The sequence below is a fragment of the Meriones unguiculatus genome, chromosome 2, assembly GCF_030254825.1.
Source record: "Meriones unguiculatus strain TT.TT164.6M chromosome 2, Bangor_MerUng_6.1, whole genome shotgun sequence".
In the NCBI taxonomy this organism is placed as follows: domain Eukaryota; kingdom Metazoa; phylum Chordata; class Mammalia; order Rodentia; family Muridae; genus Meriones; species Meriones unguiculatus.
The window spans coordinates 142,444,340-142,462,701 of NC_083350.1; the positions used below are offsets into that span (position 1 = coordinate 142,444,340).

The 18,362-nt window shown below is 44.2% G+C and overlaps 1 protein-coding gene and 1 pseudogene across 3 annotated transcripts in view; both read left to right on the plus strand.

Moving 5' to 3' along the window:
* LOC132652461 (uncharacterized) overlaps nt 1–18,362 on the plus strand; it is a 607,788-nt gene that overhangs the window by 111,520 nt on the left and 477,906 nt on the right. The gene's annotated exons all lie outside the window — the stretch shown is intronic.
* LOC110556572 (small ribosomal subunit protein uS8-like) lies at nt 8,895–9,257 on the plus strand (annotated as a pseudogene).

Below are 18,362 nucleotides of genomic sequence, written 5' to 3' on the forward strand. Positions count from 1 at the left end.
TTCTTGTGTTTATGATGAATTAAAATATCCTTGATTTTTGGGGTTGCTGGTGAAGCCATGATGTCCTGATTTTTGTTGGATGTGTTCTTAAGCCGACCTCTAGCCATCTGCTTATTAGTAACCTTTGCTGTTTGTTTCTGGAGTCTGCACTTCAAACTGGGTCCATATATCTCTGGTGTCTGGAGTATTCTTCAGGAAGATGAGCGAGAACCACTGGTTCAAGAGTGGATGTTGGAGGTTCAGCTGCAGCTAAGGGAGGAAGCTTGCAGGCACATGTGCAGGAGTGTAGGCAGAAATGTGCCACAAAGACAGAGTGCTAGACTATGTAGATGCCTGGGAGGGCAGAGCATAAGCACAGGTGAGGGTGCTGGTGCCTTTCACAGTTTGCAATGCATATGCGCAGGTTCCCTGAATGCCTCAGTGACCCATGGGCCTTTTGTGCTGTCCCTGGTATTCATCTCTGTCTGGGCTCCAGGAATTGTTTGCCTGGACTCCACTGGGAGACCCACAGAACAGGAGCCTCAATGTTGAGTATGCTCTCCCAAGGATCTCTATGTTGCCCAGTGTGGGTGTGGGTGGGCGGGATCTGATATCTGGCTGCTACTGTAGAGGGACCCTGGATTTGGGGCTCTGCATCCACTCACTTGAAGGTGTACTCATTCACTTGTAGGCCTAAAAGGAAGGCACAGGGGTTCCCCCTATTCTCTACTCTCAGATTTGGGCCAGTAGGGGCAAATGAAAGTGTAGAAAATCCATCAGCTCAGTGGTGCCCACTGTTTGTCTACTGGTCAGGGAGACCCATACTTGGGGCAGTTGTAGCTGCTCTCTTGGTCACTGAGCAGGAAGTCTCATGCTTGGGGCAACCACTGCTGCCTCCACCGAGCAGGGAGGCTGTGCTTGGGGCAAAGGGAAGTGCAGGGGGTCGAATATTTGCCACTCTCAGCCTGTGGGGATGTCCACGGGTGACCTGGATCCAAACTGGCCCAGCTCACGGGTTGTCCACTCTTGCCCAGGAAGCCTCAATGTCGATGTTCTGGCTTCAGCAGCCCCCCACTCACCAATTTTGGAGTTTTGGATCCCATGCCCCTCAGATAAAGTGCGTGCTGTTCGCTGCCATCTTGTACTCCCCTTTCTTCATTCTTCACACAACTCTCATCTGTGTCTTATTCTGGTTCTGGAACCCCTTCTCTCCATCTTTAACTCATGTTTCAGCAGGCAAGAAGTAGTTCAGTTTGTCTCAGCACCCAGAACTAAGTGTGCATCTCAGCTTAACTTCCCAGACCTGCCTGGCAGCGGTTCTTGTCCTGCTTACAGGTACCAGGCATGCTGTGTGAACACAAACAACCCCACCACACGTTTTCCTTGAGGGAAAAATCACACAGGTCTTTTAGACACCATCCCGAAAGCATTTTCTTTAGTAGTGCTTTAGGCAGGACATGGACCCTCTTCCCAACAGCAGCACTCAGAGGTCTCACTGGTTCTAGTTCCTGTGGTGACCATATCAAAGGTTAAAACCCAACCCAAACCAAACAACTTATGTATGGGGCCAAGACCAAGTTCTTAAAGAACAGATTTGAACAGAAAGCTCATGTTAGAGGAACAAATACAGTTAGAACGCAAGAAGAAAATAGGAGAAAATGCAACTTGACAGGTAACACCATACTGTGACTGAGTTTGAGTCTTATGTGTTTGTGCATATATTACAAATTTCATCCCTGTGGCCCTGAGAGACAATACTCCAGAGTTACACACTAAACAAGCAAAGACAAAGATGGTGTCTGGGAAGAAAAGATGGCTGGAAGGTCTTGAAAGATGGAAGCTGCATCTTCAAGAGTAACCGAGTAAGTTAGATGTGATGGTCTGCTTTGAGGCAGGTGGCGTTTTCTGCATGGGCTTTCTTTTAAGTGACTCAATTCTTTGCTTATGCCTTTCATTTAAATAGTTGCTGTTATGTGGATCTTAGAACCTTGAACTTGATTGTCAGTCGCTATATGTCTTTTAGGAGATGATGTCATATACATCCACTGTATGAAGCTGCCTGTGTTGTCATAGCTCTGGTGACTGTGTTCTTGATGAATAACTGAAGGTTTAAAGTGAATGCCCATTGATGATGACAGATTCCTTGCACCATGCTCTGAGCCATGTCAGAAATGGTGATATTTTCCCTCCCAGTAAGCCAGCTGCAGATAGAGTTGTTAATGAGTATACATGCTAGACTATAGGAGGCCAAGAAGTGTGAACAAACCTTGATGATACTCAGTTGTTCCAGTTATGAACTGAGGAAAGGTGAGGTTCTCGGTTCTGTGGAATCCAGGCCCTCACAGCTCAAAGGTGGGAGCCAGCAGGACACCCGTAGATGAAGAGCTAAGCACAAGAAAGTTGGGGCTCCTCTTCTAGCTTTGCAGTGCTGAAAACCCAGACACAGGTCCTGGATAGATCAGAAATCCCTCTTACATCCCAGGGAACTACATCTTTAGAGATGTAAGCTTCCTTGGACACATAGCAGGTGCTTGCCTATCTACAACACAATCCTCCCCCCCCTTTTGGGGATTGTTAGGTGAAGCCAAAGAGAAAAATCACTTACATATCCCACAGAAAATTGAAGAATGAGTCAGACGTGATGGCACATGCCTATAATCCCAGCACTCAGGGAGACAGAGGCATGTGGATCTGTGTGAGTTCGAGGCTAGCCTGGTTTACAAAGTGAGTCCAGGACAGCCAAGGCTACACAGAGAAACCCTGTCTCGGAAAAAAAATTAAGAATGGAAAAAAAATCCTTGTCTTTTAAATTCTAAAATTATTTAATTTTATTTTATGTGTGTGTGGATGTTTCATCTGCTTCTATTCTGTTCACCGTACACATTCTTGGCCGTCCACAGAGGCCAGAAGAGGGTGTCAGATCACCTAAAAATGGAATTACTGGTGCTGTGAGCCACTATATGAGGTGCTGGGAATCAAACTCATGTCCTTTTGCTGAAGCAACAAGTAATCTTAACCACCCTGCCTGACACTGTTTTGCTGGATAGAGGGTCTCATGCAGCTCGGGTTAGCCTCAAACTTGCTGTGTAGCAGAGGATGACCTTGTACTTCTGATCCTCTGTCTTCCAGCTCTCCAGGCAGGCATGACAGGCCTGGTTTATGTAGCACTGGGGACTGAACCCATAGCTTCGCTCATGATAGAAAAGCACTAAGCTAGATATATCCTTAGACCCTGAGCAAATAACTTTTATGGTTTCTCAAAGACAAACAAACAAAGAAACAAACAAACAGCCAACCCTCAGCTGTCTATAGGATAGTGCTAGTCATCTTCAGTGTAGTAAGACAATACGAGACAAAGGCGAGGGGTATAAAGGGGGGAATGGGGAAAGAAAGCGAGAGCTGCAAATATAAGTTTTAAAAGAATTCACTCATAAAGGTGTTTATTTAGGGAGCTGGAGTGATGGCTTGAGGTTAAGGGGCACTGGCTGCTCTTCCAGAGGACCCAGGTTCAAGTCCCAGTACCCACATGGCAGCTCACAACTGTCTGTAACTCCAGTTACAAGGGTTCTGACACTCTTACACAGACAAATGTGCAGCAAAACACCAATGAACATAAAATAAAAATGAAAATAAAAATATTTTGAAAGGTGCTTATTTATTTAGTATACTCTCTGTGCTTAGGGGGTCAGAAATTTGTCTTTATAACCTGAACTCATACAGTTTTAGAGAGGCACTTCACTTTGGAGAGTTGCACTCTGAATCATCCTGAGGGAGGTGGTAGAGTAAGAGAGCAGCTTGCCCTAGGTGTGGGGACCGGCAGGCTCCTAGTGATAATTTCAAAGGTCTATGGATATATTTAATGTAAGAACATAATTGTACATTTTCAAAAAAGGATGCAAGAATCCCATTGTTTTAATGATTGAAAGCCTGTAAAGGAGGATTGGTTTGCTTGCTGGGTCAGTTATCCTCAGCACATTGGAGGCTCCGGGAGAGGTGTAGCCATCTTTGCTAGGATGCATCTGGTATTAAGGGAGTGATGAACTTTAACATACTTATTTAAAGAGGCTCAGTGGGTAAAAAAGCACTTGTCCTGCAAGTCTGATGACCTGAGTTCAATCCCTGAAACCCACCGTAGAAGGAGAGAGCCAAATTCTAAAAGTTGTCCTCTGACCTCCATGTGTGTGTATTGGCACACACACCAGGAATACCCATGAGCCTCACGCACATGCACAAACCATTCTCTATAAATACTACTAATAATAACGATAATGATAATGATAAAATTCAATTGAAAAATTAAAGAAGATATAGGTTAAAATAGGCAAAGAAGCACAAGCCCAGGCTACAGAGAAGAACAGGTTTGGGGGAATGTCTTACTTAGCAAATTTTTATGGAGCGTACTTCTGGATTTGATGACAGCAGCAGAAGATGGTAAACACAGAACCAGGCTCACAAACACTAACTCAGGTGTGTCCCAGTCTAGGGCAGAGGCCCGGCACCATCTTTCAGTAGAAATAAAACAAGGTTCTCTTTTGTATTGAGCAAAAAGTTGATGTTGCTGAGAGAGTATCATAGGTCACACCTCAAGGTGGGTAGCTGAGGAGTCATCCTAAAGACCATTTGATGGAGCTTTGCTGGGAAAGAAGAGAAAAAGTGCAGAACCAGAGGGGAGCTGAGAAATCAAGAGTTTTAAAACTGAGAGATAATTGCACGAAGGGAGTCTTTTTTTTTATTTTCCTTCATTTTATATATTTGATTGCACTTTTTCGTTAACTGTACATGATCCTGTATTACATAAAGGCATTTTCATAAAGCATGTATTTTGTATGACTGTATTCCCTTAGCATGCCTTATCCTCCCATTCCTCCCCATTCTCCCGTTAGCCCCTCCCTGACCTGCCCTATTGGCCCCACCCCACTCTCTTCTGTTAGCTCTTACCCACTCCCTTCTGTAGCCCCCTTCGTTCCCCTAGAAACTGTGGTTTACTTTCATGTCCAATATACTTACATAATTTTATGTATCTGTGTAGAAGCTAGGAACTGCATATGAGGGAAAACATGTAATATTTGTCTGACACTAAATTCACGTAAGTGAAATTAACTCTGCGACTAGAGTAACATGACTTCATTTTTTTGTTGAAAAAAAATCTCATTGTGTATGTACACCACAGTTTCCTTACTCATTTGTCTGCTGCCGGGTACCTCCACTGGTTCCATGATTCAGCTGTTACAGGTAGTTCTGCAGTAGACATTGATATGCCTGTATCTTGGTAATATGCTGACCTGGAGTCTTTGGGGGTGAATGCTCAGGAGTCATATATCTGCTATTAGTACATCTAGCTTGTGAATTTTGGATCTTTATGCTGATTTTCATGAAGATTGAATTAGTTTCTATTCCCTCTAGCAGGGTATAGTGTCCCCTATGTCCACATTTGTCCTCCTAACATTTGTTGTTTTGTCATAACTGCCATTCTGACGGGGGTAAGAAAGTCGCAATACAATTTTGATGAACGTTTCTCAGATGACTGCTGCCATTGAGTACTTTTCATGTGTTTATTGGCCCTTTACCTTTTATCTTTTGAGAACTCTCCATTCATTTCATTAGCCCAATGGTTGGGATGATGGATTTCTTATTTAGTTATTTAAATTCTTTGTATACTTTTAGATACTAACCCCCTGTCAGACACTAGCTAGCAAAGATTTCCTCCCATTCTGTAGGCTGTCTCCACTTGATTGTCTGTCTCCTTCGCTGTACAGAAGCCTTTAAATTCATGAGGTTGCTTTTGTTTGCTGGTGCAGGCGAGGTGCTTTACTACATGATACAGATAGTTCGTGTTCCTTCATGAGATCGTCAGTCAGGGTTAGCCACAAGAGGAAGCCTAGAAGAGGCCTGTGAAAACCAAGTCAACTAGAGTCACAGGTTCTAAAAGAACAGTAATGCACAGATGTGCGTGTATGCATGTGTGTTTTCAAGGGAGCCAGCTTGACACTGTAAGCAGGAAACCAAGAGAAAACAATTCATGGTGGGGTAAATAAGCAAGTAAGAGAGAAACTAGTCGATACATTTGGCTGTCATTAGCCAAGTTAACCCAAAGCAAGGCCAACACGTCAGAAAACTTCCAGCCTATATACGGGTGTGTCAAGGCAACAGGAAAGTGTAAAGTTTTAAAACTGAAATGTATTACAAGGTAAAACATGAGATAAAGATTGTGCAGTTTTGGTTTGGGCCTTGGATAGTCAATGAAGTTGTCACTAATGATAACAAGCTAGAAACAATTCAGTTCATCGAAGTAGCACAAGCAAGAGTATGAGGAGTCAATGTTGGGGTTACTTGTCCATGTTGAATCAAAAAAGATGCCATGGAGAAAATTTTTCCTAATGAAAGGAATTCATGAGGAAGCAGAGTGGTTGTAAGTGGTTGGCGCCATGTTGGATGTTGGCCTATTAAATAGTTGTGTTAAAAGGTCTGGCAGGGAAGATTGGACTTTTTGACTGTGGGGACTTAAGTTTCAGGTTTAGAACCTTATTTTACATTGATATGTTATTTATATGCTATGTTCTAATTATGATATGTTATCTATTTATTTGGGGGAGGGCAGCATGTGTGCCATGGCACTCCTCTGTCAGTCAGAAGATAACATGAGGTTCAGGAAGTTGATTTCCCCAAGAACTGATCTCCACGGATTGACTCGGGTCATCAGGCTCAAAGTCAAGTCCTTTGACCCAGTAAGCAAGTGGTTCTCAACCTTCCTAATGTGTGACCCTTTAATATAGTTCCTCATGTTATTTTCACTGCTACTTCATAACTGTAATTTTGCCACTGTTGTGAACTGTAATGTAAATAACTGACATGGAGGATGTCTGACATGCAACCCCGTGAAAGGGTCTTTCGGTACTTGAACAGAGGTTGTAGCCAATAGGTTGAGAACCATTGCACTAAGTCATCTCACTGGCTTTGTTTTTGCTTTAAATTTTTTTTTTGTCTTTAATTATGTGCGAGAATGTGTATCTGTGCGTAGATGGGTACACATTTGTGTGGTTGTCCATAGAAACCAGAAGATGGTGTCAAGTCCCCTGGAGCTAGAGTTACAGGCTCTTGTGAGCCAAATTGCATGGGTTCTGGCAACCCAACTTGGGTCCACTGCAAGGGCAGGTAGAGCTCTTACCTGCTTAACCATCCTCCAGCCCTGTTAATTCCACAGCAAAGAGAAGGTTTTAAATAAGAGTATGACTGAGAGATTTGTATCAGGAAAATGACCTTAACAACCAAACCTGGAACTGTGTAGAGGACACAGTAAATGAAAATGCTGCTGGGCAGCATGTAGCAGGTCAGTGAAAAGAATTTAGAGGCCCAGTGAAGCGATAGTGCTGGGAGAAAAACAGAGACCAGCTCACCAATACAACAGCGATTTACTTAGTGTTTATTGTGTGTTAGGCAAACATAGGGCCTCCAATCTCAAGGAGCCAAGTATGTGATAAGATCTGAAACAGGGGAAGGTACCAGCAGCAAAGGGACAGAGACCCAAGCTCCATATTGCCACTCTCAGCAGTCTGAAAGCTTCTTCTAATCTTTTAAGGACTCAGGCCAAACTGGGATTTGTGGCTTTGACACAGATTTTTTTTTTTTTTCAAGACTAGCCAGTAGGAAACAGACCTGGAGATTTCATTAAAGGTAATTTAAATATAAGTTTTTAAGCATGAAGGTTAAGAGAAAGAAAAGCATTCACAAAGAACAACACACACATATCCAAGGGTTTAGCTGCAAACTTCTCTAAAAGAGTGCCAGAAACTAAGACATTCCAACTGCAGGGCTGAGCTCCTCAAGGGACTCTCCGTGATAAACTGTCTTAGCACTAGCTGTGTATATAATTTTGGTGGCTCTCAGGTTACATTGCAAAAGGTTGCTAAGAAACCTTTTTCTCCTTTCACTTCATTTTCATAAGTGGGATAGAGGGTGCTCTGATATGCCTTGAATCTGATAAGGTGAAAGCGGGAGCCACCAGGTCAGCACAGGGGGTTAGGATGTGTGCTTTCTCTGTAAATTAGGTTTCTGGTGAGATCCCTAGAAAATTGCAGGCTTCCAGTTGTGAAGGGAGAAAGGCCAGAGGCAGTTGTTGATTGCTGCTTCACAGCTGGCAAAAGGCCACAGCCAGACTCCAGGTGAGGGCTCCGTTCCCTTTCTGTATTCTTTAATTTTCTATATCTTTTTATCCTGCCTCATGTGTACCCAAGAGGGGAGATCACACAGAAAGACATATGTATGGAGAACAGATAGATGATAGGTGATTGATTTTAGATAGATAGATAGATAGATAGATAGATAGATAGATAGATAGATAGATATTACTAAAGAAATTGCATACAGGGGGACCTGAAAGGAAGTGAGGTTTTGCAACACAGTTAAGTTAGAAGTGTTAGCAGGAATCATTGCACTGAAAAGAGAAGAATTGCAACTGCTGTGGACTGGAGACTGATTAAGAGGTGAGGAGTTAAGGAGGTAGAAGACATACTTTCAGAAGTAAATAGGTCCCAGTCACTGGGGCAAGGTAGTTGAAAATGAGAGTTAATAATGATTATGTTCTTGAACAACACCGAATGAACTTAGTAAGATGTGTGTGTGTGTAATTGAAGATGAGAAGTCATGAATTTGAGAGGGAGGACCTGGAGAGCCGGAGGGGAAAAGTTAAGAGTGGAGATGGTGTAAATACAGTAGTCACGTATGAAGTTTAAAAAAGTTAATTAAGAAAAGCAAAGAAGTAAACAAATAAATATTGGGTTTATATTTCAGTGTGACCTTGAGAATGTGATACTCTCCAGGCTTTCATTTCCTCCTCTGGAAGGTGGTGATGATAATGACTAATAACTATCAAGTAGTTATATAATAAGCTCTTTCCGCCATTTTTCTGATTCGTCACCATGGTGCGCATGAATGTCCTGGCAGATGCCCTCAAGGGTATCAACAATGCTGAGAAGTGAGGCGAACGCCAGCTCCTCATCATGCCTTGCTCCAAAGTTTGGTTCCTAACTGTGATGACGAAGCACAGTTACACTGGGGAGTTTGAGATCATCGATGAACACAGAGCTGGGAAAATTATTGTGAACCTCACAGACAGGTTGAACAAGTGTGGAGTGATCAGCCCTAGATTTGATGTGCAACTCAAACACCTAGAGAAATGATAGAGCAATCAGTTCGGCCTCATTGTACTCAGCTGGTGTCACAGACCATGAAGAAGCAAGATGAAAACACACGAGGGAAAAATCCTAGGATTCTTTTTCTAGAGATAGTAAACAAATAAAAAGCCTCCGTGGACTGTGAAAAAGAAAGTAGATATATAAGATGGCTGGCAAATATTTAAAGCTAAATAAATGTTAGTTTCTTGTGTCTTAAAAGTAAAGATAATTGTATTCTAAGTTTCAGCTGAAATGACAGTATCATTCCACATGGGAAGTCAGGAGAAAGACTCACATGTACGCATTGGTTTTGCACTTGACTGGGTTTGAAATGTAAATAGACCTTTTGGTTCATGGCCTGTAAAAAGCACAAGAAATTGAGAAGAGACTCATTTCATTAGATTACTATCTGATATGTAGCTGAGGTCATGGTGCTAAAAGGTGAAGCTATAGAGGGAGAAAAACACAACATTAAAAATAATTTGTTATCATTGTGTCTATGAGTGTGTGTATGTCAATCTCTGTGTGAGTGTGTGAGAGTGTATGTATGTGTGGGAGGGAATGTGTGTATGTATAAGTGTGTGTTGAAGTGGGTGTGTGTGCTATTGTGTACCTGACAGTGTGCATTAATAGGCTTTCTCCGCTGACAAAATAAGCCAATTCAAGTCAAATTAAAGTATAAAGTCAAGTTTATTGGGGATAGCTCTCTGGCACATTCACTGATCTCAGAGAAGGAAGTCAGGGAAGTCGCCTTGTGGATGGGGAAACAGGAAAAGGGGGACACAGAGAGAAAGCATGTGCACAGAGAGAGAGAGAGAGAGAGATGAGAAATGCAGGAAGAGAGAGAAACAGACAGACAGACAGACAGACAGACAGACAGACAGACAGAGACAGAGAACCAAATCCCTAGATTATGTAGTGAAGAGCCTCTGAAGGAGAGGAAGCTCAGCCCCTGGGCTGGAAAGTTCAGGCAAGAGGTTGGGGTGTACATTAGGCCTATGATCTTGGCGATTGGGACAAGGGGAGCCCCAAAATCAGGGAAAGGGGGAGGGATCTCACCCTCAGAAATAGACAAGAGGGGTAAATAGGCTGTTCATTGAGAGTGATTATGTGGAGTCCATTCAATCTGAGAGGCGGATATAAGTGGATTTCCTGAAGCTTTCAACAATCTTTTAAAGTTTATAAAAAAAGAGACAAATTTTAGATATGTTAGTATTATCACTGTTTATAAACTGTACCGAAATCCACACTGTACAGAAGGCAGTAGACTCACACCTTTTGTGTCATAGTAAAAGTGTGGGGAAACAATTTAAAATCTTGAGCTTGTGATTATGAGCTTGTGGATCTATAGTAGAGTATCTTACCAGAGTCAGACTATAACGTATCAGAATTTTATTAATTAATGTTAGATCTCTGAACTCTGAAATCTTAATGCAACAGTAGCATGGTAACAGGAAGAAATCTGAAGCATTTTTTTCATTCCTTTTTATCTAGCTTAAACCACTTTCTTATCACCATTTAAGCTTTCATGGCCTCCAACTTTCATAGCTTACATTTACCAACCTTAAAACACCTTCTTAGACCATCAAACTCTTTCTTAGCTCACCATAACTTAAGCTTTCACATCCTCAGATCTTACATAAGCTTTACACTTTTTCCTATCCAATGATTTATTTACCATGAGACACAGGTGATTAATTACTGGGAGCAGTCACTTGTAAAGCAAGTTTCTTTAGATAAAGGAATAGTAAATCGTTTCCTCGTTCATTAGTCTAGATTTCAAACACATCAGAGACCTGGAAGGGTAAATTGTATTCTAAATGGCCTATGTATCAATTAAAATGACAGAGACTAGTCCACAGTACATTGCCTAGACAGTTGTCCCAGGTTCCAGTGGTTTCCATGGCAACATGGGCAGAGGCAGTTTTGACCATCAGGCCCAGAAGATGAGAAGCTTTTTCTGTGGAAGAGGAATATGGGAGAGACTGACCTCACCTTGTCTTAGGCAACAGGGGGTGATCTACTCTCTGGTGTCCTGTTTGTCCACAGTTCAGGGTGGGTCCTAGCAGTGGGAAAGGCATTAGGGCAGTCTTTCCCAGTGGTCAGCACACCTGAATCTAGGTGGAGTCCTATGCCACTGTGCCCGTTATATTCTGGAGACCTTGGTTTGGGGTGGAGGTGGCTTGTTGTTAGGATTTGGAAGTCTCTGTCTGTCATGGTAAGTTTAAACATCTTAAGTGCTATAGTCATTAAATCTCTGACAGGCCTGAGGGCTAGTACTTAACAAGCGTATCTGAATTAAACAATTTTTGTCTGTTTTTAGTTATTTGCTTTAAACTACACCTTGTCAACCACATAAAACAGGAGGCTAAATAAGGCTTATTCCTATAAATGATTGTTTCAGTTCTGAGCATGACTTCAAATGTATTTCTGAACACATGAAAGGATTTGATCATTTATGAGGTGACTGACTACCAGCTTGCATTTCTTAATCAACTTTAACAGCTTGCAATAATCTAATAGCTTTGATGAGACTAGGACTTTAGGTTCCGTCCCTGTTAGGTTTGAGCCTTAAAGATCATAATTTAGAATTGAAGCTCTTCTCGTATCAAAACTTTTAATCACAGATACGCCCATAGAGACTGGCAACTTTACTGTACCCTCACAGGCCATTGAAGTTTTCTATATGGCTTAGTTTATCCAAATAGCTAAAGCTTAAAAGACAGAGATGCTAGACAAGCATTATAAAACAATGTATATCTTAATAACATTAGCAAAATGAGGCTAAAGATATTTTATGCCAGTGATTTTAATCTTTTTTATATAATCCTTTCAAAATTTTTTTTAAAAAAAGTTTTAAATCTCTCAATTTTGTTTTTGTAATATTAAAATATAGTACCTTTCTAAGAGTGAAGACATAGAGCATAATCATAATTTTCAGAAGGCAAAACCAAGTTCTAATACCAATGTAATGTCTTTAAAACCAATTACAGCATTTGGCTGTCAGCAAGATACAATCTTGTACATGAACACGTTTGGCAGTCCTTAGTTAAGATGGTGGTGAAGCCATATGAGATGGCTGCCAGCCATGTGGCTGCCCTTAATCAAGATCACAGTGAAGCTAAGACTCCATCTTCTTTATCCCGTAGTCAAGATGGCGACCAGACACATGTTGTTTATATCGCTTTTGCTACTGGCCCAGGGTGGAGTCATGAGGCCTTGGCAGCCAATTTGAAGGGACCAGGCTGCTCCATCACTGCCATAGTAGCCTCTGCCGATGCTGCCACTGGGGCTATGCATGGGAAGTAGGTAGGTAGGTAGGTAGGGTGGGGTTGGGTGGGGCTAGGCAGCCCCTGGAGCCTCATACGAGCTGTGGGTGTCAGTCACTGAAGCTGTGCAGTGATGAAGGAGGGGGAGGGGTTTGAGAGTGTAGTTTCCAAAGATCCTGGACGCACAGAGTTGAGACTGAAGGTGTCTGTGCAAGGTCTGAGACAAACTCAGTTTGAGTAAATTTCCCAGCAGGCCCAGGGGTATCTGGGGATAGACTTCAGACCTGGTGGCGTCCATCTTCCCAGCCTTTGCCGAGACCTGAAGCTGCGGGGGTGGCATCCCGAAGAGTCTGGGGTTGAATGGTTTTGGGGGGTAGCTTCAGATCAGACATCTCTGTAATCAAAGGCTCCCTGGAACAGATGGGCGTGCCCTGGTGTGGCCGTGGCTGGGGAGGGGGTTGTTCTGGGGATCTGGGACTCAGAAGACTGCATCCAGTACCTCTTAGGCTGCTGGGAAAAGGTTCCTCACCCAGCCTAAAGTTGCTCATGTCAGGCAGAGAGAAGGGTAGTGCGAAAGGAACAGACCCCAGTCCCCACATGTCCAAGATCGGCTTGGCCCACTCAACTAGGGGCTCAACTCTGTGTGAGTCTCGGCACCAAGTGTTAGTTCATATATCTTGATGCACTAGCCCACTCCCAGATTGCTTAGCCACTTGTGATGTTATCATTGGTCACCACCACTGGGGTCCTGGGATAAAAGGACCCCTGCCTTTTACTTATTTCTTTCCTCTCTTACTCTCTCTGCCTTGCTTCCTTTCATGGGGAGGCCCCACCATTTCTCTCTTTCCCTCCTTCCCCCTCTCCCTCCTTCCCTCTCTCTCTCCATCTCCATCCAATAAACTCTTTCATATAATATTTGTTGTGTGCATATGGAATCATTTTTATATAAATACTAACACCAAGATAATAGGTTTTCTCTGCCAGTAAAATAAGCCAAATTATAGTAGAAAGGCAGGTTTGTTGGTGATGACGCTTGGGTGGGTTCACTGATCTCACAGGAAGGGAGTCAGGGACATGGCCATGCAGATGTGGAGACAGAAAAGTGAGGCATACTGTGAGAAAATGAAAATGTGTGTGCAGAGAGAGAGGGGAGAAGTGTGGAGAGAGAGAGAGAAAGAGCCTCTGTAGTGAAGAGCCTCTGGGGGAGAGGAGGCTCAGCCCCTGGCCTAGAAACTTCAGGGAAGAGGTTGGGGTGTGCAGGTATGTTCTGTAAGAGGTAGGGCCTGAGGGATGCTGGGAGAACCTGGAGGCCAGGTCTGCTTTATGTTAAACAGGCATCTCAGCTGCTTGTCCCGGGTCTGAAACCCAATGTTCCTGTGTGTGCACACGCTTTTATTCATTGAACCATCTTGGTGGCACTAGGTGGACAATCTAAAAGCAGAAGAAAGGGTTGGGAAAGATTAGGGAGCTGTGGATGGACTGAAAAGACAAATGTGACAAGCAGAGAGCCATCAGAACAGGCTCTTACCTAGCTGAGGAGGGCTTTGCTCCACGCTTGCTCAGGCTTAGCTTGTTCCTCGGTATTTAGATCATAGATTGCCACTCAGATTGTCACTTTCTGTAAAGCATAACGAAGACCCAGGCATTGTCATGGATTTCAGCAGCTAAGAATTTGGTCAAAACCAAAGACACGAGTCTGCTAGGTGTTAAGGCATGAAGATAATTGCTTCTTCACTGCTGTGGGGAAAGGTAATAAAAGACCCTAATTTGAGGTTCTAGCGTGTCTGGGAGAGCTGAGCAGGCTTATACGTGTGGCTGAATATGAAGAGGAAGACACACAGAAATGGAGACCTGATGAGTCAGAGAGCAAGGACTGGAGAGGACATGTTTAGTCTTCACCGTGGTATTTCTGTCAGACCTCAGTGAGATGATGGGAAGAAGGAATTCAGCATGGGGCTGGTTTCCTAGAGGCGTGAGTGCCTCACACAACCTTGCCTCCAAAAACACATGCATGGGTTCGTGAATACACACACACATAGATACATATATTCACACACACGAACACACACATTCATACACACACCACATGAACACACACATTTATATACACAGACACACATTCATATGAACACTCACATTCATACACACATCATACACACACATGAACACTCATTCATATACAAACATGTCATACATATACTTACATGAACACCTACATTCATACACAAACACATGTCACAGACACATAAACACACATTCATACACACAGACACACATGAGCACACACAAACACATTTGTACACACGGATACACACACTCATATGAACACACATATTCATACACAGACACCTACTCAAACATATACATTCTGATACACACAGACACGACACACACACACACACTCAGACATATCACACGCAAATCAACCCAGCCCAGTCAAGACCAACAAACAAAAACAAAGCAAACACCAAGAATTAGTTCACGATCAGTAGCTTTAGGAGCAGGCACGGGCTAGGCTGCAGGGTGCGGCCGTGCTGCTGGAGGAACTGACCAGTGTTTCCCGGGTGGGTCACTGGAGGTGTCTGCCCACGGTTCTGGCCACCCTGTGACCAGGCAACTCTGGTGTGCATGGAGGAGAGCTGGAGAGAGAGCTGCCGTCTGGATGAGCTGAGCTTGCCACGTGGGCAAGGTGTGTGGAGGGTAAGAAGCGAGGAGGGGTGTCCGTTGTTATTGTATGTTTAGATGTTATCTGCATGTTTTGAAGCTTCCAGTGAGTTTTTGCTCAGGAGAAAATGAAAACCAGCACCTAGGATGCGTCATCTCTGAGATAACAAGCACCCAGTGGTCCTTATAAAGATCACCCACCTGTACCTGTGTAAGGACCCCTGAAGAGGTGCATAGCAGCTAGTGAACACCCATTACCCCTTCTCCCTACCCCCCGTGAGGAAAGAAAAACAAACAATCGACTTAAAGAATGGGATCATTTCAGCTCACAGCCCATGGCGTATCCGCCCTGGTGAGGGCGTTGAGCTGGCAGGAACTTGGGGCCTCTGGTCACACTCCATCCATCAGGAAGTAGCAAGCAATGGATGCTTGTCCTAATCCTCAGCTACAGAGTGCGCCCAAGGCCAGGGCTGGAGAAGTGACTGCTGGTAAGCTGCTCCTCCCACAAGTGCGAGGGTCTGAGTTTCATCTCTAGTACCCACCTGAAGATGTCTGGCACTGTACCGTGCTTGTGAGCTCAGTGCTGGAGGTAGATCGGCAGAAGGATCGTGGAGCTCACTGGCTAGCTCTCTAGCCAATCAGCGAGTTCAAGAGTTAGCAGGACGCCCTGTCTTAAAAAAAAAGAATTTAGGGCTGGACATGGTGGCACATGCCTTTAATCTCAGCACTCAGGGAGGCAGAGGCAGGTAGATTTCTGAGTTGGAGGCCAGCCTGGTCTACAGAGTGAGTCCAGAGCAGGCAAGGCTACACAGAGAAACTCTGTCTAGAAAAACCCATATCTATATTATCTATATCTACATCTATATCTATATCTATAAACAGTGATTGAAAAAGACATCTAATGTTACTCTTCCATTGCTGTGAAGAGACACCATGACCACACCAACTCTTATAAAAGAGGGCATTTAACTGGAGGCTTGCAGACAGTTTCAGAGGTGTAGTCCATTGTCGTCATGCAGGGGAGCATGGCAGAATGCAGGCAGGAGCTGGAGCGGTGGCTGGAGCTACATCCCAGTCCACAGGCAGAGGGAGACTCTGGACTCGACACCCACCCCAGAGACGAACTTCCTCCAACGAGGGCACACCCCCTAATCCTTTCAATCCTTTCAAATAGTGCCTCTCCCTGATGACTAAGCTTTCAAATATAGGAGCCTATCAGGACCATTCTTATTCAAACCACCACAGTCTGCCTCCGGCTTCTACACATATGTGCATACATACGCATTGGCATACACACATGCACATACATGTGATCATGTACCACACATGGCATACACAGGAAAAGTCCAAAAAATTAAAAAAAAATGAAATTTAAGAAAAAAGCAGGAGACTGTCAGAAGTTTATAGTAAAGCAAGATTGGCCATCCTTGGGGGCTGGATCCTGTCCCCGCTGGAGTTTCTGAAGGAAGCCTTAAAATGGAAAGAGGTATGAAGCCTGGGAGGTGGGGAAGCAAGTGGTGTGGGGAGGCCTGTCACGCCGGAGAAACGCTGGGGGTCGTGAGGAGTGCCAGGTGAGACCACACGCCACTGTGGCGTGTGGCACTCACGAACGCGGGCAGACTGAGTCCTACGGCTCAGACCGTCACAGCCTACAGGAAAGCCAACCCTCGCGAAGTCATATTAAATTTCCTCTTATTTCGTAACGACTTTCCCTGGGGGGTAAATTAAACTCGACAAATGTGTATTTAAGGAGAACTTAATCTTTGTTACTGCCTCCGGGAATGTTTCACACCCCCATCCCTTCCCGGTTGACAACCAATGAACCCTCTTTTCAGGCTGGAGCTCACCTGGTCTGCCCTGTGTGTGCTTCGTGGCTCCTATCCTCTTCCTGCACTCTCCAGTCTGCGTCCGGGAGGCACACCCTGTGCCCGGCCTCCCTTTTTGGGAGGCTGTGCTATAGCACAGTCCTAGTCTGTCTTTGCTTGTTCTCTGTTAGCGCCTGACCAACCACAGCATCCTGCCCTGTTGGCACTTCGCAGAGTTTGTTCTTATTTCCTCCTCCGATGCCTAACATTATAGTCCAGATTCTCCAGAATGCGGCCCCTCCCACATACCCTCCCTTTGGCTTGAAGCTAACCCGCACGCACGCACGCACGCACGCACGCACGCACGCACGCACGCACGCACGCACGCACGGAAGTGCTGCGCAGCTGGCTCACATTCTCAGCTCTTTAGGCTCCCTCTGTTTCTCACGGCTTCCTCTTTTTTGTCTTTTTAACCCGCCAGCACCCCGCCTTGTTCATGCTGTTCCAGCTCCAGTGTGCCCTCTTCTAACACTCAGTGCTGAATAAACTCCTTCCTTTTTCTTTACTGCTTTCCTCTCTTCCTCTTTAACTTTAGTTCTCTTGTTACTCCTACTAAATTCTTCCCCAATCCGTTAGCTTTTTTCATTCTTCAGCAGAAACCCTTCTCCTCCATCTGTCCCAGCCCCCTCAGGTCCTGGTCACTGCACAGCCTTCCTTGACCCTCTGCCGGCTAATTTCTCCTTGTGCTCTGCACTCCACTCCTGCTGACCCTAAGGTCCTAATGGCTTTCTTTTGGGCAAACTGGGTGTTTCTTTCATCTGTGGTCCTTATCCTTACCCCATACTTCTGAAGCAAGATAGAATTTTTTTCTTTTAAAAAGCCCCACAAAATGTCTTCCGGATGGGTTAGTGTGTCTGGGCTTTGGTGCCCATCTTTTAGATGTTTTAGGAATCATTTTGCTTATCTGGATTGTAAATAAATAAATAAAATCAATGTTTTCTTTTCTGGAACTCAGGGCTGAATGAATTTCTTTCTTTTTTCTTGTTATTTCAAAATCTTCCCTTCATTTTTAATCTTAGTTCTCGCTCTTTTGTATGTTTTGGTGTGTATGTGTTACATGTCATGCACATGTTTGTGTGTATGTCCACATGTGTGTGCGTACAGATGGAGGTATGTGTGTTCTTCCTCCTCGGTTGCTTCTCATCTATGTGTTTTGAGACAGGGTCTCTCCCTGGGCCTGGTTGGGGGGGGGTCACTGATTTGTCAGACTGGCTCCTGGTGAGCTCCAGGGCTCTGCCTGTCTCAGCCTCTCCTGCCATGGGATTACAGGTTGGTACCTGGCTTTTTACATGGGTCCTAGGGATCTGAACTCAAGTCCTTGTGTTTGTGTGGTGATCATTTTACTGACTGGGTCCTCGTCCTAGTCTCCCGTACAATTCGAATAGCTGCCCTTGTAAGTGTGACAACATTTCAGT